The sequence below is a fragment of the Zalophus californianus genome, chromosome 3 (genome assembly GCF_009762305.2).
Source record: "Zalophus californianus isolate mZalCal1 chromosome 3, mZalCal1.pri.v2, whole genome shotgun sequence".
Taxonomy (NCBI): Eukaryota; Metazoa; Chordata; class Mammalia; order Carnivora; family Otariidae; genus Zalophus; species Zalophus californianus.
In genome coordinates this window covers 134,780,319-134,805,738 of record NC_045597.1, presented here as the reverse complement: position 1 = coordinate 134,805,738, position 25,420 = coordinate 134,780,319, and the positions used below count along the sequence as shown (strand labels likewise).

Below are 25,420 nucleotides of genomic sequence, written 5' to 3'. Positions count from 1 at the left end.
TAAATTACAATGTTGCCACCATATCTGAGAGTGACAGCTTAACCACAGCCTCACCAAAGATGAGGTATGAAATTATACTTAATGTCTTAATGCACATTTCTTTGATTACTGGCAGTCTTGAATATTTTTCCATTTGTGATTGCAACTGACCTATGGATTGTCTCATTTTGCCCTTTGCCATCTATCTGGCTGTGTAACCATGGATGAGTCACTTAACCTCTCTGTGGCTCCATTTTCTCATCTGTACCAGGATAATAATAGTTCCTGTCTATAGAGTTGTTGTAAGGATTGAATGGATTTCTAAATGTAAGGCATATGGAATAGTATCTGGCATGTGGAGAACCTTCAAAAAATGCTAGTATTAGTGCTAGTAGTAGCAGTGGTATTAGTTATATAACAGGGTAGTAGTCATTTTCTTCATAATTTATATGATTTCTTCTAGTTCTTGTATAAATGTGTACATATCTTTTATTAACTTTTATAAAACAGTTCTTTATATAATATAGATGTGACTCCTTTGGTCTGCTGGGTTTGGTAAAGTATTACCGCAGATCATTGTTTTAATTTCCATGAGTTTTGCATGTGCGTATATGCACAGATACACGAGCGTCTGAGTTTGTTTTCTCACAAGTCCAGAAACACAGTGTCAATGCAAAAGGGGCAGCCCCCAAAAATGCCGACTGAGGATCGTTCTCATAGTGGCACACCCAGCTCTGCTGAAGAACTGTTCAACCAAGTCATTTAGAAAAAGAAATAAACAAAACCAAAAGCAAACCCATACATACACTCACTCACAAAACCAAAACCAAAAACAAACCATGTACATACACACACATGACCAAAAAAAGTGTTGCTGTTTTAAGCCAGAGAGATGGGAGAAAGGCAGATGTAAGCCATGGAAATTTCTCTTTAAGAGTAATTGATTCTTTGTGTGCAATTGTTGCCTGATTTCTGGCATACTGAGATCTAACTTAGACCACTCAAAGGAAAAGCAAAAAGGTGGCATCAATAAATTGCCTCCCAGGGCCTATTGGGGGGGGAGTGCCTGGCTGGCTCAGTCAGAAGAGCATGTGACTCTTGATCTTTGGGTTGTGAGTTGGAGCCCCACGTTGGGTGTAGAGATTACTTAAATAGAATTTTAAAATAAGTAAATAAATTGCCTTTGGGAATAAAAGAACCTCTTAGATTCCACAACACCATGGATGGAAGAGATCCTTAGGGAGGGAAGGAAGCACAGCTGAGAATGGGAAAGTTAGTGATGTTCAAGACCACAGTTAATCATCTATACAGTGAGCAAATTGAAGGAAAAGGATAAAGAGCAATAAAAAAATAATAATATGAGTAATGGGAGGACTGAAGAAGTCCACTGCCAAGATGAGGATTGGAAAATGTTTAAACTGGATAATACAGTATGTGTTTTGGCTCTAAGAAAACAGAAGTTGAACTTTTGAGTGGTAATCATGGACTTGGTCTCAAAGTATTTGCAAATAGTGCTGGTATGGAGAACAGATGCTGACATTATTGCCAATGGGAATCGCAATATGATAGTTGGAGTGAGAGACCGAAAGAAACCACAGGGAATTTTTGTGGAAAGCTCGGCATTGAAAATGAGTTTCGGTTGATGTAAGGAGACAAGGAAAATAAGGCTACAGTGTATACCATCTGACTGTTACAGACAAAGGATGTAAACAGCCATAGCTCTCCAGCCTCCTGGAAATCAGAGCTCTGCTCATACAGAAGGCGCCAGAATGTTTGTCTGAGTTAAGTGCATACTTCTTTTTTAGTATCTAAGAATAGTGCCTTATCCTCCTTTTCTCTCCCATTACTATTTGGGTATCCTTCAAAATCAGTCTATTAAGCTGTTATCACCAGCTTTTAAGCACTATGGAGTCACCCAAAGAGATCAGTAGGGTCCTTTAGTACTTCCTAAAGAGCATCAAAGGAACCTCGCTTGAGGTCCTAGGCTTGAAATGTGGGGGCTCTATTTTGTTAATGTTATATGTGTGAAATACTTTTGTGCTGGAAAACAAGTTGGGGGATTCAGGAGAGTAAGGTGAATCTTCTGAAAATCTCTAACAAAGTGTATACTGAGAAGGAAAATTGAGGCAGGAAAGATGTGACCATTCCTTAAGGTCACTTAAGTTATATCCTCCCTTCAAAGGGCAGAGAACTGTCAATGTCTCTCAGACAGGAAGTAAGAACTTGAGCTGTCCTATTGAGAGTCTGTGTTTTGGAAAGGGAAAAGACAGACGTATTTGGCTAAAGGCAGTAGGATTTTAATATAAGAGAGACAGACTTTGGGAATGTCCATTTGGGTCCTTAAGAACTCGGAACCACTAGAGAAATAAGGTTCATATAAGGACAATAGATGAATAACAACAGCAACAAAAGAAGCATCTCCAAAGGATTGGAGCAAATAAGTTTTAATATCAGTCCAGTGACAATGCTTATTGAATAGCAGAGGAAACATGAAATGAGGAAAATAAGGCTGAGCTTTGTGCCCAGAAACCTGAGCCAACTAAGCCAATCAGCAGCCAGATTTATGTTGCCACAGGAGAGTGGATCCAGGTTTTCTCAAAGTGTCTGTTTATAGGCATTTTCCTCACATACATATATGTCACCAGCACTCTCTTCATTATTTCCTGGTTGAGTTTCCCTTGAAAACTCATTCCAGAGCCTGTGCTAAAACTGCTGAGGGCTACCAAAATCTGGACCCGAATAACTGGGGAGATCCAAGTGTACCCTCGGTGGTCAGCATATCCATCTTAGGTGCAGAGTCAAAGAAGAGCAGATGTTCCTAGAGCAGATGCAAAGGCAGGGCTTCTTTATCTGCTTGCATTCATTGCCCTCTTCACTCTCATTTTCTTGGTGGAATTCTAATCAGCATTCAGGATCCACTCAAGTATTACCTATTATCTCCTCTCTCTAAGCACCACTGGTCTTTAGAAAGGACTCTACTTCCAAAGGATCTTGTTCACAGTATAAATTATGCATTTACTATGTTGTTTTGTGATGATTTGCTTGTCCGTCTTTCTTACTGGACCATCAACTCTGATGTAGGGACAGTATGCTTCATCTCTGTATCTCCAGCCCTAACACAGTAGCTGACACTGTGGCTGTTGAGCATTTGAAATGTGACTAGTTCAAATTGAGATGAGCTTTGAGTATAAAATACAGAGTTTGATATATCAATAAGAGAATGTAAAATATGTTATTAATAAATTTTTATATTGATTATACATCAAAATGATAATATTTTGGATACATCAAATTAAATAAAACATATCAAAATTTATGTTTCTTTCACTACTAGAAAGTTTAAAATTATACATGTGACTCCCATTATATCTTGGACAGGACTAGTTTAAAACCTAGCAGAGGCTTGTTCAAGTCAGGGTCTTAGCAGCAAAAAGAAAATCTACTCCGTTTGGATTTGGAAGGCATGTTAATGAAGGGACAATTTACAGAAGTGTAGGCAGGATGCTGAAGCATCAAGAGACTAGCAACGGAGGGGAGCAGTTAACACTCAGCCTCAACAAGGGGAGGAGATGATGTAACTAGAGCTGGTGAGCACTGGAGGTACATTAGAGGATCAGCTAGCAGGAGCTCTCGTTATAGAGGGACCCAGTCACTGCCAGAACCATGAAACCAAGCAGGGACACAACCTGCCTTTAATCTTCTGCTGTGCTCCCCACTGGCTATAGAGACTCAAAAGCCAGAGGGTGAGGGATCCTGAGGTCACCTCCCACCTTCCAAGGCACTAGGCAGTACAGAGAAGACTAGAGAATTGATCACAGCAAGAAAGGGGAAGGGGATAAAGAGTAACCAACACAGGGCTTGATAAAAGTTAAACGACTGACATAAAACTAGCCAATGGGGACAGTGACAATATTTTCCCACCTGGGATCTTTTTGCAGTGGTGCTTTTCAAACTATTCTGTGACACTAGGAGTTTAGTGAAATTACTTTAGGAGTTCCACAGCCATTTCTTCTTGTGTTATATATCTGTATATGTATATAATCATTGAAATACTCTGCTAAATACAACATGTACACCCAACTGTGTTATATATCAGCATTTTTAGCACATGGGAAGTAAGTCACCATCAACTTGTGATGCTGGCTAAATTTGGTTTTGTGCAAGCCTAAAAATAAGAGTCTCCCTGCGTCTTCTGTACTTTTATTTGAATGTCTTAAATGTATCATTAATTAGGAGGGTTTCCATCTGCATTAGTCTTTCATGAAAATTCAGGTCCATACACGTCCACTTACATAAAACTGTACGCATTAGGAGGCCACTGTAGCACATGTACATAGCTCAGCGAAATATCTCGCAAGTTTCAAGCATGTGTATCTGCTTGTGTTCTCATGTCTAATCATGTTACATCATTTTATATCATGTTTCTGTAAACATGATATATTTATGCTAAAGAATTAAGCAATTGTATGTATGTTAGGAATTCCATTAGAAATGTACTTCTGGCCCTTCCCTATCCCTTCAGTTCTTGGCGAGGTTAAGTCCTTTCCATCCTTTTCTCCTTTAGCTCAGCTCACATGTTTCCTCCTCAGGAAAGGCTTCCCTGATCACCTAATATCTTAATTAGGTTCCCCTCCCCATCCTCTACTTCAGCCCTATTTTATTGCTTTCATAACACTTTTCACAATTTGTAACTGTTTTGTTTCATTGTCTCCTCATTGGTTCTTGTCTGTTTCCTTAACAAAAATTTAAATCTCATCATTGCTGGATTGGGTCCCTGCCTCATTTGCCTGTATTGATTCATCTGCTCATAATATCCTTGTGAGGGTCTTTCTGAACCCCCTTTTAGAGATGAAGACTCTGAGACAGAGCGATGAATAATCTGAGAAAGGTCGCATAGCTATTACGTGGGAGAGCCAGGATTCAAACCCAGGAAGTCTTGCTCCAGTTCTTTTACCCAGTGGGGACCCAGAGGTACAGCAGCACAATTGATATTAAAGGCTCCAGTTTTCAGGGTCCAAAGTACTAACAACAATACTGGCTAACATTTATCGAAAGCTTCCTATGGTGCCGTGTTTTATATGAATTACCATTATTATTGCAATAACCTTGTAAGAAAGGTACTATTATTATCCCCATTTTATAAATAAGGAAATTGAAACCTAGAGGGATTAAGTACCTTTCCAAATATCATACAGCCTAAAAATGGCAGAATAGGAATTTGGACCTAAGCTCTTGGCCATGCTGCTTTGTGGCCCACCTCACCATGCCTACCACCATGTGTGATTGGACATACATTTCTCATCTGTAATTTGGAAGAATATGCATTTACTGAAAGCATCTGTGTTCTCTGGATGGAGAGCTGGAGGGCAGGTTTATATGGGTGAGTTCAGTCTAAGCAGAGGTCACCAGGAAACCTTGTGTTGACACTACTCTGTGTCCTCATGTCCTCTCCAAATCATGTTCATCTTGGGCCTCCCAAACTGATGTAGTTTAACGTTATCATTTCCCTGTGGAAAATCTGGGAAACTCACAAATGTGTGGAAATTAAACAACACATGCCTAAATAACCAGTGGGTCAAGGAAGAAATCAGAAATGAGATGATGAAAATAAAGATACAACACACCGAAACTTACGGGATGCAGCTAAAGCCTCCTACGTACAGAATACATGTGCATGGTTATTCCTTCTGTCTTCTTCACTTGATTCACTGTCTTATCTACTTAACCAACACTTAACTGATGGCCAGCTCTGGGCCAGGTTCTGTGCCGAGGTTTGGAGATACAATGACCAGAGCTCAGTCACAGCCTCATGGGGATTAGCGAGGCAGATGGAGCACATAAACTCATTACACCGATTGGTTAAATGCTGACACCAGGATTCTAATCAGCAATCCTGGAGAAGGCTGCTATTCTTTTGGTCTGTTACTATCTGATTCTGTCTTTTATTTTACTCTCCTCCAGCTTTCCTTTTCCCTTGGAGACTGCCTTTTCTAGCGGTCTCATGTCCCCTTTCTTTCCCGACGTTGTATGATTTATAGATAATTACAGCTAATTCGAGATGATCTCTTTTGTGGATTTTTGGGGGTTTTTTTGTTTTGTTTTTTGTTTTTTATTTGACAGAGAGAGACACAGCGAGAGAGGGAACACAAGCAGGGAGAGTGGGAGAGGGAGAAGCAGGCTTCCCACGGAGCAGAGAGCCTGATACGGGGCTCGATCCCAGGACCCTGGGATCATGACCTGAGCCAAAGGCAGACGCTTAATGACTGAGTCACCCAGGCGCCCCCCTTTTGTGGATTTTGTACAGTTAACGTTTGAACCCTGACTACTGGAATCTGGATTTAATCTTTCCCACCAGCCGCCCCCCCCCCCCCCCCCCCCCAGCTAACGATGAAGGGTCGGCTTGGAGAACAGGGATTCATGGTAACAGTAGCCTGAGGAAAGCTGAATTAGTCACTAGTTCTTCACTACTCCCCATTCCCCCGCCGTGCTCCACAAAATTTAGGATCTCTTCCAAAGCCACATAGGAATGATTTATTTATTATTATTATTATTATTATTATTATTATTATTATTTTGGTATTTTCTTAGTTCCCTGCTCCACTTCCATTGGCACAGATATTTACAGATGTCTTCTAACTTCTTTGCTGTCCCTAGAATTGTGGAATGTTGTTTTGAAATTCTTCTTTGGATTTTTGTTTCCAAATTTGTATCCCCAGTTCCTTGCATACTGCCTGGCATGTAGTAGATGTCCAATAAGTATATGTGAAAATAAATCTGAAGTGAAGAGAAAGGAAATCGGTAGATCATTTTTGCATGAACAGTGTTGCTATATTTAAATTTAGGGGGTTACGTATAAGTTTTATTCCAAATTATCTGGTCCTCAAGAATAGGGACTAGTCTTTGTCCTTCTTTGTGTTAGGCTACCCTGTGCCTAACACAATATCTGGTACAGAACAAATCTTAATTTATATTGTTGAATGAAGAATGAATAAATATCATTAGATAAATATTAAATATCTGTGGATGATATAGATGAGGATTTATATCAATAATGTTATAACAATAATGTTACAATAATTTATATCAATAATAATTTCCTGGAACAAGGTATAAGTAGCCTAGGTAAACAGACTATAAATAGTATTAGAAGAATGTGGAGAAGAAGAGACTGCATTGGTGTAACTCCTGCTCTGGGAACCCATCCCTTAGAATGGGTGTGCCTACTTCTGTTTCTTTTCCCTCAAGAGAAACTGGAGCCAAACTTTGGAGATGGCTTTGAAATGGGAGTATAAGAGTGTGAACATGTGGCTGTGGGGTTTTTGTTAATGTAGTCATTTCCTTCCAAACACTTGAAAAATATTTTTCTTTTATATTTTCCATTCTATTGCCATTGCCTCTGTGCTTTCTCCTCATTTCACATTTAAATTCTATAAACCGTCCAGTTAATGTGGACATGCATAATAAGTGGGCCCAGATCTTATTCCAGATGGAAGCCAGAACCAGTGTCCAGACACTAGGAAAGCATAATTACCCGAAGAACAGAGTTATGTTTTCTGGAAGGGCTTTTATCAGTGTCTGTGGAGCCCCAGATGTACGTTTCAGCATCAGACAAGGAAAAAGATTTATGAAACATATATCTCCTCTTTCCTGGGGAAGAAAAAGAAAAAAAACAAAAAACTTCTCTTTTGCAAAAAGACTTAATGTATGAGTATATCCTGACCCTTAAGGGAAAGAAAGAAAATTATATCAAATCTATGCATGCTAAAATAATATTCGCTCAAAATGGGGAATGATTGATTTTTTCCATATGTTCTTACTCTATTTCAATTTAAATTAATTTTGCAGGAGTCATTAACCATCTTTGCAAAATTTGCTGGGTTTGCTCCCGATGCTGGCTTTAGAACACCTGCAGCCAGTGCGTGTCTTTATGGTTAATCTGTAGGAACCAAAATTAATTTCAGTGAAACAGCCAAATGGTCCTCCAGAGTCCTTACTCATATGTCTGGTTAGTATTCACCAGGGGCAGAAAACAGCCTGACAAGGGTGATAGAAATGTTTCAAAGGATCTTTTCTAAGTTCTCTCACTATCTTTTTTTTATCTGCAGGTGCAAAAATTCCATTTGTAATTCTTTAATTCCAAGGGCAATGGGTGTCTTGGGGTCTCAGAATTCAGGACAAGTGGCCAGCTGGGACACGATATTATGCTTGCAAGTCATGGCAGGTGCAGAAGGAGGGCAAGCAGTTAAAAGTTTGGCCCCCTCGCCTTTTTTCTCTTTTTGTGCTTTCTTTTGCTCTTCTAGACGTGTGTACAATTACACGAGCTGAATTCGTTATCTCCCAAAGCTGTGCTGTTGTACATCCAGGAAAAGGACTTGATTACTCAACCCATGTTTCCAGGAGCCTTATTTGGGTTCTTTTGTGCAGCAGAAGCAAAAGTGCTGAGTGCACCCTCTATTTGTTTTGCGATTTGCCTGCTGGGCACATTACTTGCTATCACTCTGGTTTCAATAGATGGTCTTTCCACTGAGGTTTTAGCATGTCTATATTTAGAAAACAATAAAAGATGTATAAGATGGAAAAATTAGAGGAGAGCAAAAGTGCACTGAGGAGGAGACAGAAGGGCAAGAGATAGTCACAGATCCTTTCCGATGACAAGAGCTGCCCCTGGAATCCAGGCTTGATTTCTTTCTTACCTTGCCAAGTATTTCACTGCACAATGTGGAGTTATTAAATGTGGAGATGAGGAAAGGAACAATAGCCAAAGAAAACATGGCTCCGGTTCTCCACGGTGTCCTCTGAGTAAGCTTTGCCAGGGCATAGAACAGAAACAGTGTGAGAACACAGGGACTGATATATCAGCTACAAAAGGCGTATCCATGTGCTGTGATAACCACACATAATCTCTCTTTTGGTGGCTTTGTCAGCACATGAGCTGCTGGGGAGGTCAATGACTTCTTTGCCTGCCAGGAGTAGTCTGTATGGCTCTTCTGCAAGCTGTGACCAGAAACTTAAGTTTGGGGATTCCAGAGGTCGATGTACCAGAATGCGCTCTGGTTCGTCTCCACGGATTTTGATGCTCTGGAAAGATTAATGGGCAACATACTTGGAGACTAAAACAAGAAGCAGCAGCAGAGGAAAAAAGGAAAGACGGAAAGCAAAGGGGAAATGACACTGAGATGGCCTTGTCCCTTGACTATAGCTATAAAAACTTCATTGTCCACTAGATCAGATAACAATAGGTTTATTTGATTGTCTATGGGTTTGGTATATGTTTGCCTCTTTTTACATTGCCTCTTTAATGCTATATGGGATATTATACACTTTGACTTATTTATGTATATATTTACTTACATACTTTATACTGTACCCAGCATAGGGACATACCCAGTTGGGTACTTGGCAAATAGATAAAGGAGTTGCTGTAGTAGGATGTGCATAGGCATTTTCTTTCGTATTGAAAATAAAATGAAAAAAAGAGAAGAAAAAAGTCTATTTGGCAAAAATGTATATATGAGAGGTCCGTTTAACCTTAAGATGTTTAATTGAGCACATATCTCTTACTTGAAAAGTTCGCCCATGATTATTTAAGATGATAGGATTGGGGCACCTCGCTGGTTCAGTGAGTAGAGCATGTGACTCCAGATCTCGGAATTGTGAGTTCAAGCCCCACGCTGGGTGTAGAGATCACTTAAAAATAAAATCTTAAAAAATAAAATGTTGTATCATGTGATGAAGTAGCTACTGTCAGGTCGGGGCTGCCTGGTTGGACATCATCGTAAGACTTAGCCCTATCTCAAAACATCAGATTCTGGTGTAATAAAAAAAGTAACCCCAAAATGTCCATCTACTGGGGAACATAACTTTCTTCCAGCATCAGGATGCCTTTTGGTTTTTAGGCAGAAAGTTTTGGATGTAACTCGAGGCCAGGCTCCCTGGATTTTCCTGAGGGAAAGGAAGTGGGCCACAACTTGTCTCTGCATTATGGCCTCTATGCAGATTGGCAACAGAAAATACTGTTAGGAAACCGGGACCTTGAGTTCTAGCGCTGGCCCAGCCACCCTTGTGAGCTGTAGGCAAGTTAGCTTCATTTCCCAGGACCTCAGTTCCTCACGGGTGTAAAAAGATGTACTGCTTTCTCCAGATGCTTCAAAAGACCATTTTATAGAGTAGCAGGTGATGTTACGGAAAGAGCAAAGGCTTTGGAGTCACCCAACCTCAACATTTCCTCAACAAATATTTATTTAGCATCTACTATATGCCAGGTACTGTTCTCAGTGCTAGAGAGGCTGCCCTGTGAAGCTCAGATTTTAATTGGGCGTAGGGGGATCACTCTTAGTCTGTGGCCTTGGTGAATCATTTAGTTCACCTACACTGATTTTTTCCAGCTATAAAATGGGCATTATCTTAATTCAAGATTTCTCAGGATTAGACACAATGGTATTTAAATCACCTACTATACAATAGGAGTTCGATTAGTGCTATGTAAGTAATATCATATAACATGTGGGCAAATGCTTTTACAAGTGCATAATGCTATCCAGGTGTGTGAATTACTATTTTTTCGTCTCTACTCGGTACTGTATGGCTTTAAGACCACCGACCATCACAAAATTATACTATACAGTTTGTAACTTCTCTTTATTTCTTTAAAAGGGACTTCATTTATTAAAGAAATGCTTTTCAAATACCTACTACATACTAAATACTAGGCTGGCACTGGGACTATAGAAATAAATGAGACTCTCCAAGCCTTACTTAGGATCATAACAATAAATACTTGGATTTCAGCAGGGTTCTTACTTTGGAGGGCTTATTCCTCTAGAGCTTATATCGGCTATTAACTGTTTAGGGGGAAAAAAAAGAAAGAAAACAGACCTTGGCAAGTGGGTTAAGCTAAAGTTTTACTAGAGAGACTGAAAGCTCTGTCTATAAGACCCCTGGCAATTTTACTCTATTCAAGATGAAACAGACAATATAAGACATTTAGCTGCCTATAGCTGCCTCTGAGGTAAATAGTCAATATATGAGTATCCTTTACAACAAAAGAAAATCAAATTATTCACTGTACCCAGCCATGTGACCAGTGTTGTTATGGATATTTCAGAGAATATAAATAAAAGAAAGAAGATACTGAGGGGATATAGGTCAGTGTAAGATATGACATGACACCTGCCTTGGAGGCAGGAGGTGGAATGTATTTGTTAATTTATTCATTCATTCATTCATTCAAGAAAAATCTGTTTAAGGGCGCCTGGGTGGCTCAGTCAGTTAAGCGTCCAACTCTTGATTTCGGCTCACGTCATGATCTCATGGGTCATAGGATCAAACCCTGCATCAGGCTCCCCATTTGGTGGGGAATCTGCTTGAGATTCTCTCTTTCCCTCTGCCTGTGCCCCTCCCCCCAGCACTCTCTTTCTCTCAAATAAATAAATACATCTTCAAAAAAAGAAAGGAGAAGGGGTGCCTGAGTGGCTCAGTCAGTTAAGCATCTGCCTTCAGCTCAGGTCATGATATCAGGGTCCTGGGATTAAGCCCCACATGGGGCTTCCTGCTCGGGGGGAGCCTGCTTTTTCCTCTCCCTCTGCTTGCTGCTCCCCTTGTTTGTGCTCTCTCTCTCTCTGTCAAATAAATAAATAAAATATTTAAAAAAAAGAAAAATCTGTTTAGTAACCATGGCCTTGAAGGAATTGCACTAGGTCCTGGGTCTTCAAGTGGGAGAACCAACAAACAGAACATTTATTGAACACCTGTTATGTACCAGACACTATCACTTTACTTACCTCATCTTAATTTACTCTCCCATCAACCCTAAAAATAAAGTTGTAATCCTTGACCTCAGAGAGTTAATTAGGGTATGACAGGATGGAAAACAACCATACACAGTGTGAGAAGGAACAGGCCCAGAGCTGGTAAGCTCGGGGGCGGGGGGCGGGGGGAGGGAAGGTTAGCTGTCCCCAGAGAGTAGGGTCAGGCTTCACAGAAGTGATGGTGTTCTCGTTTTAAAGCAGGAATAAGACATGTCAAAGAGATACTACTGGGCAGGCAGGGATACAGACAACAGGCGGACAGCTGGGGTGGATAGCCCAGACTATAGGTGCTGCAGGAGCTAGAGAAACTCCAGGCTCTCAGAACACCAAGTTACCCCTCCCTTCCTATGCATTCACCTAGAGTTGTTGCCTCAACTGAGAATATTGATTTCCCTGAGATAATGACATGGGGACACAGATTTCTAGCCCAATTCATGGTGCGCATGAGGCCTTTTTTATAATTCATGCTCCGTTTTATGAAGGAAGTAGGTCTCTTCTGCTCTGTTCTGTTTTTAGAGTCAGGAGCTAATCTTTGCACTGATGCCATGCTGGACCTTGATTTGTTTTATGTTGATGACATTTAGGAATAAGAAATGGGAAGCAAACCGATCTTCTTCATTGAGTTTTGATGGATAAAATGGCCTTCTTTAAGCTTTTCTTCTTTCAGTTGGAAAGTATTATAAGATACAAGTTGAACACTGAAGTGTGGAGCCAGATAGACATAAGTTCAAATTCTGTATTGGCCCCTTATTAGCTGGGTGATCTTGGGCATGGAATCTCTTCTCCCAAATTTGGATCACGGATCAGATCAAACTCTGAGAAGTGGAGATACAGTTCTAAATTTGGAGCCCACCAAGGAAAAATTCAGGGAGGGCTCCTTTGACCTTCCATTCTTTGAATAAACAAGTGTAACTCAGCGATCACACCTGCAGCATTAAAGCCATCAAGAAAGAAGAAAAGCAGCCAGAGGCTGGTCTCTAACTAGTTTGCTCTCCATTGCCTAAATCAGCAAGCTAAATGCCTGATCCTCAAGAAAATTGTTAGGGTTTTTTTGCAATAAATTTTGTCTTCAGGCCCCACTGAGTCTTGGAGATCTGTGATTATACTCAGAAAATAGCCTTTTTTGAAATAACGTAACTTGTAAATAGATAGGAAGTTAGAACTTTTAACCTACAACAACATCAACAATGATAACAATAGATTAATTTGAGGGTGCTTACTATATATCAGGCACTGTGTTAAGCACTTTATTATGAATTAACTCTTTTAGTGTGACAACCACCCTACAATGTAGGTGCTATCATTTGTCTCAATTTTAAGATAAGGAAGTTGAGGCACAGATGAGGCACCTGGGTGGACCAGTCAGTTGAACGACTGACTCTTGGTTTTGGCTCAGGTTGTGATCTCAGGGTTGTGAGATGGAGCCCTGCGTCAGGTGCTGTGCTCAGCATGGAGTCTGCTTAAGACTCTCTATCCCTCTCCCTCCGCCCCTCCCCCCATGTGCACACTCACTCTCAAATAAATAAATCTTTAAAAAAAAATTAAAAAAGGAAATTGCGGCATAGAAAGGGATAGTGGCTTGCCTGCCTGGCAGAACCAGGATTTACGTTCACACTGCTTCAAGGCCCATGCGATGAACCACTCTCCAGCTCTATAAGCCAACTTCCTTAAAAATAATTATAATAACATTGTATGTGTTCTAATTATAAAAGTAAGTCATGGTAGGAATTTTTGAAACAGAGGAGTAAAGAAGCCGAAATTATTCTTATTTTTATCACCCAGGGATAAGGTTTATCCTTTTAGAAATTAAATTACATATATAATTCTCTTTTCAAATAGCATAACACTGCATATAAATTTTCTAATTTAATGTTAAAATTTGAGCATCTTCCCGTTATTAAATGTTCTTATGAACATAGATTTTAATGGCTGCAAATATTCCAGTTATCTGGAAGTATCATAATTTAGTTTTAAAATCTCATAACACTGGACCATTGGGTTGTTTCCAATGTTCCTGAGACTTCTCTGTTGGTTTCTTGAGGATTCCTTAGCTTCATACTTTCGAGAGCTGCCTGGGCTATTGGAAGAATGACTTATTTTCTATTGAAGGGAATGTGCTCACATACCTCTCGCCAGATAAGAGCACCCCTGAACCATTGAAAACAGGTGATATTTCAGAAAATTCTCTTGAGTGTCCAAATTCTCAATGAGAGTCCAGAATTTCATTCAATTTTTTTTCTTTAAAGATTTCATTTATTTATTTGACAGAGAGAGACACAGCGAGAGAGGGAACACAAGCAGGGGGAGGGGGAGAGGGAAAAGCAGGCTTCCCACCGAGCAGGGAGCCTGATGTGGGGCTTGATCCCACCTGAGCTGAAGGCAGACGCTTAACGACTGAGCCATCCAGGCGCCTCAGAATTTCATTCAATTAAAAAAACTTTGTTTAATTTTTTCCTAGTTTTGTAAATAAAACATATATCTTATAAAGAAAGTAGAACATACAAATGAGCAAACAAGGAAAAAAACATCTAAAATCACACCACTCAGCTTGATGAATATTTATCTTTTGACACTATACACTATCTTGTTACCTGCTTATTTTATTAAATAGCATTTTACATCCTTTCATAATGTATACATATATCAAATCATCACAATGTACACTTGAAATATCTTACAATTTTATTTGTGAATAACACCTCAAAAAGCTGGAAAAAACAAACAGGTACCAAATGGTAACTGGTTTCTTCCCAACCCCCCTCCAACCCACAGGGCTGATCCATACAGACAATCACTTTTAACTCATTTATTTTTACATAAATATGAAGCATTTTTTTCTCCTTATTCATTTTGCCACACCTATCATGGAGTAGTTGCTGTACTTTCAAAGGCCAAAGTGGGAACCCTACCATCAAGGAGTCTGCCTTCTACTTGAGGAAGAAAGCCCATATTCTTTAATCAAGTCAAAAAATGGGCAGAAGACATGAACAGACACTTCTCAAAAAAAGACATACAAATGGCTCACAGACACATGAAAAAATGTTCGTCATCATTAGCCATCAGGGAAATTCAAATCAAAACCACATTGAGATACCACCTTACACCAGTTAGAATGGCAAAAATTGGGAAGAAACAACAAATGTTGGAGAGGTTGTGGAGAAAAGGGAACCCTCTTACACTGTTGGTGGGAATGCAAGGTGGTACAGCCACTTTGGAAAACAGTGTGGAGGTTCCTCAAAAAATTAAAAATAGAGCTACCCTATGACTGAGCAATTGCAACCCTGGGTATTTACCCCAAAGACACAGATGTAGTGAAAAGAAGGACCATATGCACCCCAATGTTCATAGCAGCAATGTCCACAATAGCCAAACTATGGAAAGAGCTGAGATGCCTTTCAACAGATGAATAGATAAAGAAGATGTGGTCCATATATACAATGGAATATTACTCAGACATCAGAAAGGATGAATACCCAACTTTTGCATCAACATGGATGGGACCGGAGGAGATTATGCTAAGTGAAATAAGTCGAGCAGAGAAAGTCAATTATCATATAGTTTCAGTTATTTGTGGAACATAAAGAATAGCATGGAGGACATTAGGGGAAGGAAGGGAAAAATGAAGGGCGGGAAATCAGAGGGGGAGACAAACCATGAGAGACTATGGACTCCAAGAAACAAACTGAGTGTTTTAGAGGGGAAGGGGGTAGGGGGATGGGTTAGCCCAGTAATGGGTATTAAGGAGGGTGTGTATTGCATGGAGCACTGGGTGTTATATGCAGACAATGAATCATGGATCACTACATCAAAAACTAATGATGTACTGTATGGTGACTAACATAACATAAAAAAAAAAAAGACCCATATTCTTGGGAAAAAGACAAAAAGATAAGACCCAAAGTCGTGTTTCCAATAAAGACATATGTGGGAATAAGGAAACATGCAGAACATTTTACAAATCCAAACCCATTATCCCATCTTTAACCCAGCCCATTGTGTCCAATTTTTCCCTCCGTCCCTCCTTTACCTCAAGTTGCTTGACAGAGGGTGTAGTTAGCTGTGCCATGTATTATTCCCCTAACCAAATGTCTACCTCTGACTTTTAAAGAGATACTTCTACCTTACCTTTCTAATTTATTTTTTAAAAAAAAGTACATTTGTACCGGAAGCTAAGCCTAAGTTTATTTTATTTTATTTTATTTTATTTTATTTTAAGATTTTATCCATTTACTCAAGAGAGAAAGAGTGAGAGAGAGGAAGCACGAGAGGGGGGAGGGTCAGAGGGAGAAGCAGACTCCCCGATGAGCAGGAAGCCCGATGCAGGACTCAATCCTGGAACTCCAGGATCATGACCTGAGCCGAAGGCAGACACTCAATCAACTGAGCCACCCAGGCGCCCCTAAGCCTAAGTTTATTTTAAAAGACTCTTGTTTGAAATCAGGAAAGACAGGACTCTGAGCTGCTCCAGTTTTCCCAGACAGATGTTATTACAAATGGGAGTCTTATTTCCAGAGGAATTGTGAGCCAAGGGATCACTATACTAAGGGTATGACAAGTGGTAAAAAGATCAGATGAAACATAATCATCTTGCTTTGTGATCAAACTGATGCTGAAAGAGCTTCAAAATGGCTTATTTTGTAAGCTGTCTAAGGGAATAAGGGAGCAGTTTGAGTTAAAACTCCTATAGCTCTCTCTATTTCATACCTTCAGGCCATTCCCATAGCATCACTCTGAACTCACTTTTCTTATTTACCAGAACCCCACAATGTATAATTAAATAAACAATTATGTCTTAAAGAGATTTAAAAGTAATAAAACCAAAGAAGGTCTTTTCTATCCACCCACAGAGTTACCATTACTGGTGCTCTGGTTTCCTCTGTGCAATCCAGATTTCCATGTGGTATAATTTTCCTTCTTCCTGAATGTCCTTTAGCACTTCTTATAGTGTAGATCTGCTGGTGCAAATCTTCTCAGCTTTTGTATATCTGAAGAAGTCTTTATTTGTCCTTTCACTTTGAAAGATGTTTTCACTGGGTATAAAATTCAAGGATGACAGTTGTTGTTTGGCTTGGTTTCGTTTTTTCTGTCAGTACCTTTAAACACATTGTTTCATTGTCTTCTGGTTTGCATTTTTTTCAGACAAGAACTTTACTGGTCTGTTGTCATTCTTATCTTTGTTCTTCTGGCAGGTTGTAAGATTTCCCTCCTTTCACTGGTTTTGAACAATTTGATTCTGATGTGTGCTTTGGTGTAGTTCTCTTCTTGTTGCTTATGCTTGGGTTCGTTGTGGTTCTTAGATCTGCGGGCTTAGGACTTTCATTAAAGTTGGAAATTTTTCAGCCATTATTTCTTCAAAATGTTTTGTCCTCCCATCTCTTTCTTCTCTATTATGGCCTGAATTGTGTGCCTTCAAAATTCATATGTTGAAGCTCTAACCCCCGATGTGACTATATTTGGAAATAGGGCATTTAGGAAGGTAATTAAGGTTCAGTAACATCCTAAGGGTGAGGCCCTGGCATGTGTCCTTCTAAGAAGTGGAAGAGACACCAGAGATCAATCTCTTTCTACACACATGCACAGAGGAAAAGCCAAGTGAGGACACAGTGAGAAAGCAGCTGTCTACAAGCCAGGAAGAGAGATCTCACTAGAAACCAACCCTGAAGTCATCCTGATCTTGGACTTCCCACCTCCAGAACTGTGAGAAAATAAGTTTCTGTGGTTTAAGCTGCCCAATCAGTGATATTTGTTATGACAACTGTAGAAGGCTATTATAATAGTTCAGAGAGTTCCCATTTTAGCCATCCCACTCACCCCCACCAGACATCCAGTTTCCCCTATTATAAACATCCTACAGTAGTGTGGTATATTTGTTAAAATTAATGAACCAATATTGATACATTATTATCAGCTAAAGTCCATAGTTTATTCAGATTTAATCTTTCCCTAATATACTTTATTCTACCCAGGATTCTTCTAGTATACCAAATTACATTTATTTGTCATGTCTCCTTAGGTTCCTCTTGGCTGTGATAGTTTCTCAGAATTTCCTTGTTTTCGATGACCTTTGAAGTTTTCAGAGGCACTGGTTAGGTTATAATAGGATGCCCTTCTATTGGATTTTATCTGGTTTATTTTCATGATTAGATTAGTGTTATGAGTTTGGCCATACCAAAACAATACCCTTCTGAGCATTCTTCTTGACAACGAGTATAGCACAAGGTTTTTCCACTCTGGGTACTAGGAACATAAATTATTCCTGGCCCTGTGTGAAGTCTGAAGATTGTGGGCTTCTTTCCAGTGGGTCTTTTCCCTTACTTGGGTAGGTTCCTCATTCACATATCCAGTTGCTACTTACCTGAGGACTGAAAAGGAGCCATAGTTTTCTGGAGCCCTTGCTCTATCTCTGTGCAGCTCTCTCCTCTCTGGCACTCTGCCCTGTCAATTCTGTCTGCCTTGCTGCCTCCAAACTCACAACTCTGGCCACTCAACTCAGGGAGATTACCAGGCCCTGTTTGGGATTTTCCTCCCTATGCTATATAGCCTGGAAACTCTCTAGGCACTAAACTAGGGCTATCATAAGGCTCACTTCATTTATTTCTTTTCTCTGAGGGATTACTGTCCTAGGTTTCATGTGTCCAATGTCTGAAAACCATTACTTCATATTTTGTCTTTTTTCTCAACCTTTTTTTTTAATGGAACACTTCACGAATTTGCCAGTCATCCTTGCCCTGGGGCCATGCTAATCTTCTCCACATCGTTCCAATTTTAGTATATGTACTGCTGAAGTGAGCACTTGTTTCTCAATTTTAAGTGGAGACAGTAAATCCAGTTTCTCAGTATTATGGCCACATACTGAAGTCAAAATTATTTTTTTGTTTTATTGTGGTTAAACATACATATCATAAAACTTACATTTAGCCATTTTAAATGTACAGTTTGGTGGCATTAAGTGCATTTACCTTGTGCACACCATCTACCTCCACAACTTTTCCATCATCCCAAACTGAAACCCAGTACCCATCAAACAATAACTCCCCATTTTCTCTTCTCCTCAGTCTTCAAAAACCACTGTTCTGTTCTCTGTCTCCTTGAATTTGACTACTCTAGGTACCTTATATATGTGGAATCATATATCTGCCCTTTTGTTTCTGGCTTATTTCACTTAGTGTAAAGATTTTATTTATTTGAGAGAGAGAGAGAGAACATGAGTGGGGGGAGGGGCAGAGAGAGGGGGATAGCAGACACCCTGCTGAGCAGGGAGCCTGAGGTGGGGCTCAATCCCAGGACCCCAGGATTATGACCTGAGCCAAAGTCAGATGCTTAACCAACTGAGCCACCTAGGTGCCCCTTATTTCACTTAGTGTAATATCCTCAAGGTTTATCCATGTTGTATCATGTGTCAGAATTTCTGTCTTCTTTCTTTTCTTTAAGATTTTATTTATTTATTTGACAGAGAACAGGAGAGAGAACAAGAGAAAGCACAGGGGGAGGGAGGGGCAGAGGGAGAGGGAGAAGCAGACTCCCCATGGAGCTGGGAGCCGGATGCAGGACTTGATCCCAGGATTATGACCTGAGCCAAAGGCAAATGCTTAACCAACTGAGCCACCCAGGCACCCCAGAATTTCTGTCCTCTTGAAGGCTGAATAATATTCCATTGTAGGTATATACCACATTTTTATTATCCATTCATCTGTCAATGGATATTCAGATTATTTCCACCTTTTGGCTATGACTAATGCTGCTATGAACATTGGTGTATGTTATGGACTGAATTGTGTCTCCACAAAATTCATGTTAAGGCTCTAGCCCCCAATTTGACTATATTTAGAGATAAGGCCTTTAGGGAGGTAATTAAAGTTAAATGATATCATAAGGGTGGGACCCTAATCTGATAGGACTGGTGTCCTTATGAGAAGAGGAAGAGACAGATCAGAGATTTATCTGTCTGCATGCAGAGATTGATCTGTTTGCATGCAGACAGGCTAAGTGGGGACATAGCAAGAAGGCAGCTGTCTACAAGCTAGAAAGACAGATATCACCAGAAATGCGCCCTGATAACACTCTGGTTTTGGACTTCTCCAAAACTCTGGGAAATTAAATTTCTGTTGCTTAAGCACCCAGTCTGTGGTATTTTGTTATGGGAGCTTGAACTGACTAATACAGTGTACAGGTATCTGTTTGAGTCCCTCAGTTCCAGGAGTGGAACTTCTTTGAATTTTTTGAGGAACTTCTATACTGTTTTCTGTGGTACGTAATTACATTTTTTAAAAGATTTTATTTATCTATTTATTTATTTATTAGAGAGAGTGTGGGGGTGGGGGGAAGAGCAGAGAGGGAGGGACAAACAGACTCTGCATTGAATGTGGAACCTGACATGGGGTTGATCCCATGACTCCGAGATCATGACCTAATCCAAATCAAGAATTGGATGCTTAACCAACTGAGCCACCCAGGTGCCCCGTGTAATTACATTTTATCATCAATTTCTCTGGCTAGAAAGTAAGCTCTGGGAAGGCAGATCAAATCTCTTGTATATGTAGTGCATAGCATGTTATAAATGCTCAATAAATATATGTCAGCTCCATGAGCAAATACATGAATTTTTGCACCTGAAAATTAATTATTAGTAGTAATAACTATTTGAAGCAGCATTATATTGTAGAAAAAAATCATGAAACTGAAATTTTCATTGTGCCTTTGCTACCAACTTACTTATGACCTTGGATAAAATATTAAATCTCTTGGGATCTCAGTGTCGTCATCTGAAGATGCAAGAGTTGTACTGAATGATCTCAAGGTCCTTTCAGTGCTAATATATCTTGGTTCTGTAATTCTCAGTGCTGGGATACCTAGTATCATTAGTTTTACATACCTGAAAATACTACTGCTTGTCAAGTTGCCTGCTATTAGGGCTTGGGCAAAGCAAGGTACCAGGTTAAGGTCCTGATGGGTTGAACTGGGTTGGCTGTTTCCCAGAATTACCAATGGTAGAGGACACATCAAAGATTAGGTTAATAAAAGCTAAGCAGTTATCAAAACTAAGAGTCAAGTACAAGGGCTTTAGGTGGGAGCCAATGATACCAGAAAGAGGTCAGGAAATGGGCTGCAAAGTTAGACTACAAAGCTGAGTGGTGGTTGGCTTCATTATGGTGGCTGTAGAAAGTGCTGGGTCTCCAGAGTTCTGTGACAGGATTCTTTGTGTCTGTCTTCTAGGACATAAAATTGGAGTGCTAATTACTACTTTTTCTACCACTTAGGCCAAAAATAAATGGAAATAAAAAACTTCAAAAAACACCAGGCCTTAATTTTTTATGAAATATTTGAAAAATTAAATGTAAAATTTAAGTTAGAGCAAAATGTAAAAATTGGTGAATTTGGAAAAGAGTATTTAGGAGTTCCTTGTATTATTCTTGTAACTTTTCTGTGAGTTTGAAATTATAAAAACTAAAAGTTATGAAGAGAAAGAGTATTTTAATGTATTTTAAGGAGAGTAAGAGAAAAACCAAAAGAGGACATACAGGAGCTTGCCTAAGTGACCTTTATCTGCCTCTTTTCCTAGAGTACACTCTACTTTTCCTGGAAGCATTAGAGTTGCCATAATTTAAATCCATCTCCACTATGGGGAATATTTACTTCACTCTGGAAACATTTTATATGGGACTTTACCCACAGCAACTTTAGAATTGATTTTATAAGCATAGAAGAACTGCTTCTAGGGCAAAGTATCTAAATCATCTTATTACAGACGTTTTTTGACATTGTTCATAGGTCTACATCAAAGAATCAGTGTATTAATATCTAGAACTAATTTGACATTAGAAATTCAAGAAACCACAATTTTAGATTTACCAGCTTATCAGAAATCCTCTGATTTTTAGCTAAACTACATCATTACTTTGGAAGAAAGTATTTCCAAAATATAAATCTGATAAAGGGCTTATATCCAGAATGAAGAACTCTTAAACCTCAGTAATAAGAAGATAACATGATTTTTTTTTTTTAGGTAAAAGATATGAGGACATGTCACCAAAGAAGAACATAGCAAATAAGTGCATCAAAAAATGTTTAATACCATTAGTCATTAGGGAAATGGAAGTTCAAATGGCAATAAAATGCCACTACATGGGCACTAAAATGGCTAAAATTAAAACACACTGATAATACCAAGTGTTGGCAAGACTGTGGAATGGCCACAATGTTTGTACATTGCTGGTGGGAATGCAAAATTTTATACCCACTAGGGAAAGCAATATGACTGTGTCTTACAAAATTAAGCATCCACTTACCATCTGATCCAGCAATCCCACTCCTAGATATTTACCAGAGAGAAATGAAAACATACTTCCCTCAAAGACTTGTACTTGAGTATTCCTAACAACTTCGTTTATAATCATCAAAAACCGAAATCACCCAAATGTTCACCAACTGATGAAGGAATAGACAATGTGTGCTATGTCCATACAGTAGACTACGACTCAGAAATAAAAAGGAACATACTACTCACACACACAACATGGGTGAATCCCAAAAGCTTTATGTTAAGAAAAAGAAGGCAGACACGAAAGATCACACACTGTAATTTCATTTATGTAACATACTGGAAAAGTCAAAACTAGAGTTACTAAAAGCAGATTAGTGGTTGCCTGGTGCCAAAGATAGGGAGAGAATTGCAAAGGGGCAGGAGGGAATCTTTGAGGTTTGATGGAAATGTTCTATGCCATAATTGTGAGAGGTTTTATTTTTTTTTAAAGATTTATTTATTTGAGAGAGAGAGTTGGGGGTGGAGGGGCAGAGGGAGAAGGAAAGAGAATCCCAAGCAGACTCTGCGCCGAGTGAGGAGCTCCATGCAGAGCTTGATCCCATGACCCTGAGATTATGACCCCAGCCGAAACCAAGAGTCGGATGCTCAACCGGCTGTGCCACACAGACGCCCCAGTTGTGAGGGTTTTTAAACAAATATATGCACTTATGAGAATTCATTGATAATACACTTAAATTTTGTGAATTTTACTGTAGTCAATTATACCTCAATAATGCTGCTTTTAAAAAAACCTTATAAAGTTAAGCCATTCTTTTTATTGCCCCAATATTTTTATCCCAGTGGAGATCTGATATTAGGACCACAGTAACTGCTCTTGGAAATTAATAATAAATAGCATCAATTGATAAATGTTTAACATAGGACAGTAGAATGACCTATGCTGCCAACTTCACATTTTTCAGGATAAATTAAAAATAAGAAAGAGGGGGTGGTTAACATAATGGAATTTGCTTTGACAGAAGGCTGCCATGGTGTTTTATTTGATGTGAAATGGAAAGGTGACAAATATGGGGATCATTTTAGTTCAGATGTATCAAATCTCCTTATTATTCTAGAGCAAATATTAGTGGATTGAATGAATCTCAAGCTGTAGACATTTCTCAGGTCTATTTTTAAACTCAAACTGGCTCTTTCCCAGAAAGAAGAGAAACAAAAATTTACTGGCAGTAAAGCCTTTACCTTTTTTCATTGAATTTTCTGAGGAGATTAAAAAAAAAAGCCTCTGAAAAATCAGAACAGATGGAACATTACGAAGAGCACTGAAAAACAGAATACTTCTCAGAGTACTTAGAAGAAAATAAAGTGCTCAAAAAGACCCTGTCTTTTTAGAAAATCAGTTGACTAAAGACAAAGTATCAAATGTAGTAAATATTTGCCTTTCTCTGAAGGAACTGAAAACAATAAAAGCCCAGTCACATTAAATTGTTCTGAAGGTTGTTCTGTAAGGCACCAGTCCAAAGGATTTCCATCTGAAAGGATTCTGTAGAATTCTTCTTAGAAATAAGATAGTTGAATGGTTTGGGGAAAGCCTAAGAGAATTGATAAAAATGTTGCTCGTTAACATTCACTCTCTCTTTTTCCTCACCATAAAACTATCCTTTAAATATCAGAAAAGTTAAATTTTAAACTCTCCAAGCGGAAAATGTAGCAGAGAAAATCCCACATATGGCACCATGTTTTGTGCTCCTAAAGGCTTCACAATCTCCATTTGTAGATAGTTGAATAGGTATTAGAGTAATTGCCTGGCTCTTTGCAACAGGTAAAGGATGAGAAGTGGCCTATACAAGGATCATGGGAGAGTGCAGAGGGCTCCAGGTATTAATCCTATTTTCCAGTTCACCAGACTCCTTCATTGAAGACTTGCTACCAAACCATTGGGAATGAGACAGTGTAAGGGAACATGTTAACAGCAGCCAGTGAAATAGACCAAAAAACTGTCAGTCCCAGGAAAAGCACTAGAGAGGAGAATCGCAAATGCAGCAGTGAATCTTTGCCAGATACAGTTGGTTTGTTGGGTTTTTTTTTTTTTTAAACATCACACTTGACAAATCCTTCCTGAGTTTCAAAGGGAAGAGACAAATAAGCTTCCATTTTGTTATCAATAAAGGTAGCAAGTCGTAAAAAGCTTAAATACTGTTTTAAGAGTAAACCATAGAAGGAACATGGCACTCTAACATAAAGTAAGAAAAAATAAAGAAAAAGAAGTGAAGTGAAAACAATAAAAACAAAATCTTACTTGAATGGAAACTGGAAGTACATTTCCTTGGCTGAAGATCCAGTGTGAATAAAAGTGGAAAAAAAATAACATCTTGATAAGGCCAAATGAAATGGTAAACCAACCTTCAGTACTGATGTAATTGTCAAGAAGCCTTTAGATGGGTGATCTGGAGTGCTGGTCTTTTGACACCTGAAGCTATTTACTAAGCTTAAAGAAATAGAAAAATTCTCAAAAAAAAAAAAAAGCTTTCAAAATTACTTCATTCTGATTCTCTGTGTTTGGGAAAATCAAATAGATGCCTATAGCTCTTAGATGAGCAGGGACTAAGATGCATAGATGTGGTATTGTGATAAATTCAAAGTATTTGGAAACCATTGTGTCTGTGTCTTTGAATGTTTGGAATTGCAAGATGTTTGCAAAGATGATGATCTAAAAGTGGACGATCAGGCCTGGCTTCAAATGGCTGCCTGAATGAAAATGGGGATTTTAGGAAACCCATTACAGACCTCTTTGAGCTCTAGAAACCAGCATGGTTTAATGATGTCACTGCCTCTAAGAGAGAGCAGGTGATACATTGCTTTGATCATTTGACAAGCATACCTCCCCTTCAGGGACGGAGTGTAATCCAAGATGCCAGGTACATTCTAGCACCTGGATCTGATGTCTAGAGTCTCAAGAAGACTGGGAATCTCAGGAAGGCTGAGAACTGGACCTGGGCTCTCACGGGGGATGACTTCTTAAGGAAATTATTTTTTCTTCTTGGCTAAAAAAGCACTCAGGAGGAAATGTGTCTTCTTTTGCTGCCATTGGATATATAGATGATCCATCCATCCATCTATCTATTTATTACAGTCAACAAATATTTTTTCAGCATTTTTTATGTGCCAGGCACTGTGGGTGCTGAAGATAAAGCAGTTAAAGAGACCCTCATGGAGTTTACATTCTAATGGAGAAGTCCCAAAATAAACAAGTACATAAATATTATACTTATAGATTGTAAATGAGCTCTGAGGAAAATAAACAGGGTGATGAGAGGATGAATAAGAAGGTCACTAAAGCGAATAAATTTCACTATAATTAGTGGTTAGGTCATAT

At 39.1% G+C, this 25,420-nt stretch overlaps 1 protein-coding gene and 1 non-coding gene across 3 annotated transcripts in view; one reads left to right on the top strand and one right to left on the bottom strand.

Moving 5' to 3' along the window:
• Nucleotides 1-25,420, top strand: part of METTL8 (methyltransferase like 8) — a 170,112-nt gene that overhangs the window by 101,587 nt on the left and 43,105 nt on the right. The gene's annotated exons all lie outside the window — the stretch shown is intronic.
• Nucleotides 18,473-18,579, bottom strand: LOC113921128. The gene has a single exon (XR_003519533.1). It is a non-coding gene; the product is annotated as a U6 spliceosomal RNA (small nuclear RNA).